The sequence below is a fragment of the Apium graveolens genome, chromosome 4 (assembly GCF_009905375.1).
Source record: "Apium graveolens cultivar Ventura chromosome 4, ASM990537v1, whole genome shotgun sequence".
In the NCBI taxonomy this organism is placed as follows: domain Eukaryota; kingdom Viridiplantae; phylum Streptophyta; class Magnoliopsida; order Apiales; family Apiaceae; genus Apium; species Apium graveolens.
In genome coordinates, this window is record NC_133650.1 from 103,321,093 (window position 1) to 103,324,623 (window position 3,531).

The following is a 3,531-nucleotide window of genomic DNA, read 5'->3' on the forward strand; positions in this document are numbered from 1 at the left end:
AGGTTTCCAATACATAACCCCATAGGAATACTGGAAGATTCGCATAGCTCATCATGGACCGAACCATGTCTAACAAAGTTCGATTTCTCCTTTCAGATACCAATCTGGAGGAGTCCACTGGGAGACTATACCCTTTTCTTTGAGATAATCCAGAAACTCTCCATTCAACTATTCACCACCTCGATCTGATCGAAGAGTTATAATACCATTTTTGGTTTGTTTCTCCACTTCATACTTATACTCTTTGAACTTTTCAAAGGCATCAGACTTGTGTTTCATCAAACACATATCCGAATCTAGATCTATCATCTATGAAAGTAATGAAGTATGAAAATCCACCCATGGCTTGCATAGACATTGGTCCACATACATCTGTGTGTACCAATCCTAGCAAATCTGCAGCACTCTCTCCATGTCCACTAAATGGAGATTTGGTCATTTTACCCAATAGACAAGACTCGCATATAGGATATGATTCAAAATCAAAAGGGGTCAAGTAACCCTTCCTTATGCAATGTCTGCAGTCTATTTTCACTAATATGACCAAGTCTGCAGTGCCAAAAGAAAGTGAGATTTTCATCATCCCTTTTCTTTTATTAGTTTGTTCAATCTGAAGTAAATTATGTCACATACATAGAGACCATTATTTAAAATACCACGTCAATAAAGAATATTATCTCTAAGGATAAAACATTCATTATTCTTAATAATAAAATGAAAAACCATCCAAATCCAACATAGGAATAGAAACAATATTCCTTACAATCGAGGAAACAAAATAACAATTATTTCAAACAATAGTCTTGCCCGTAGGCATATGTAAATGAAATGATCCTACATCTTCAGCATCAACTCTTGCTCCATTTCCCATCAGTAGAATCACCTCCTCTTCCTCAAGAGTCCTACTTCTCCTTAGTCCCTGCAACGAATTGCAGATGTAAGAACCACAGGCGGTATCTAATACCCAAGTAGAAATTTGACTTAATGACATATTCATTTCTATCATGAACATACCTGAATCAGAAGCGGTAGTCTCACTCTCCTTCTTCTTCTTCAACTCTGCAAGGTAAACCTTGCAGTTCCTCTTCCAGTGCCGCACCTTGTTACAGTGAAAGCAAACAACTTTGCTCTTGGGGTCTTCAGCTTTTGGTGGAATCGGCTTTTCTTCACCTACTTTCTTCTTCTTGGAAGGGTTCCTCTTCCTTATCTTAGGATCAGAACCTTCACCAATTAGAAGAACAGAACTCTTCTTAGGGGGAAAATTCGATTCCGCAGTCTTTAACATGTTGTGGAGTTCAGCCAGGCTGACATCCAGCTTATTCATGTGAAAGTTCACAACAAACTGCGAAAACGAACCCGGAAGTGATTGCAAGACCAAGTCTTGGCTCAGCTCCCCATCCATGGCAAAACCAAGTTGTCCAAGACGTTCAATCAAATTGATCATCTTAAGTACATGGTCATTCACGGATGATCCCTCAGACATCCTACAACCGAACAACTCCTTTGATATCTCATATCGAGCTGTCCTCCCTACCACATCATACAACTCTTGTAGATGCATAAGGATAGTATGAGCATCCATATGCTCATGCTGCTTCTGTAGCTTAATGTTCATGGAAGCTAACATGATGCATTGAGCAATATTTGCATCATCTACCCACTTACGATACACAACATGTTCATCATTATGTGCATCGTTAGCAGGTTCAGTAGGCTTAGGTGAGTCAAGCACATATTTCAGTTTCTCAACCCTGAGAACAATTCTCAAGTTTCGAAGCTAGTCAGCAAAATTAGGACCAGTCAACTTGTGAGCATCTAGTATACTCCGGAGTGATAGTGCAGAAGACATAACGAATATAGTAAATCTGTAAATGATAAACACATAACAACACTTAGCAAATATTCAATTTCATTTCAAAACACTATATGAATCGGGTCTTTATTCATAAGTGGCTCCCACTAGTTTATCTAATTTATACACCCCCTAAGTCAAAATTAGGCATTCATAATGCTAGTAGGAATAGGGATCCTACATTCCATTACACAACCTCGGCTGTAGCACGAAACTTCATGTGATGTTCAATAGGCAGACAACTCTTGTCAATTACATCTTATGTTATTCCCTAATATAATTTTAGCCTCTTGAATAATTGAGTCACGGCTGTGGCACGACAAACTCAATATTCTAAGTCAAGTCTAACCCAACATTCCGTACAATTGAATCAGTCTCCAACGGCCCACGGCTGTGGCACGTAACGACCTTTAGATTATAATTTAATGTACACATCTCTATGTAATAGAAAAGTATTTCTTATTTCGAAATCAAAGCCCTCGGCTGTAGCATGAAACGACAATGATTTAAAAATAAGAACCACTTTCTATCATGTTGGAAGGCTATGACCGACACAAGCCCGTTGTGTCATTGGCCAATTACTACTTGATATTATTTAATTTTAGAGGGATTATATTACGTTACAATCATAATCATATTATAAAGAGATTCTTCCTTTTAAGTTAAATATTTCAAATCAATAATCGATAATCAGATGATTCCCAGATCGGGTGGAGCATTGTCAAGAGGCGTCACTTAATAACCCTTTCTTACAGATAGAAATCTGTTGTTGACAGAATCATCCTTTCTCTCAAAATTGAAAATTCATATTTAATTACGTGTTTCATAAACACAAGAATCTCATGATTGTATTCATAATATTATTGTCAAGGCAAGAAACGATTCCTATTCTAGATTTTCTAGAGCACGCCTTATATTGATTTAAGTTCACCTAAATCTATCATCGCATGGTAAACACAGGCATATATCTCATATATAAAAATAAATAAACAAGTAAGCATGCAATTAATATCATGTCACACATTGATATAATGATGTATGGATTTATTATAGCATTTAAAAGCAATTAAAACAATTAAAACATGCTTTAAAACACTTTCGGGAATATAAATAGTTCAAAACTTTTATATAAAAAATATTTGACCACTCTATTAGATCCGTCTCGGAAAAACGAATCCAACGATATATTGCACGCCCAAAACGGAGTTACGAAACTCCCAAAAAATCAAATTTAATGTGGACATACGGGCTGTAACGCATTTACGTAATGCGTTACAACACTGTTGAACCATTTACGCGTGTAACGCATTCCGTAAATGCGCAACAGTGTGTAACGCATTCACAGAATGCGCAACACACCCCGCGCGTGCGTCTCACGCGCCCGCACCTGGCCGACCGTTGGCAACAACAGGTTTTTTTTTTGTTCTGTCAGCTTTTGTCTTTTCCTTTTCTGCTGTTACAATTAGGAGATGTAACCCCCCTTTCCCTTTACTCCCTTATTAATAACTCTTTATTAATTTATTATTTTAATTTTATTATTAATAAATTAATTAACATTTAATTAATAAATTAATAAAAATCAAAATAATATGATTTCTCAAATCGGGGAGTAGCAGAAAAATACCAGATCAGCCATGGGTCCTTGTGCAAATTTTAATCATAATTATTCACATGCATAA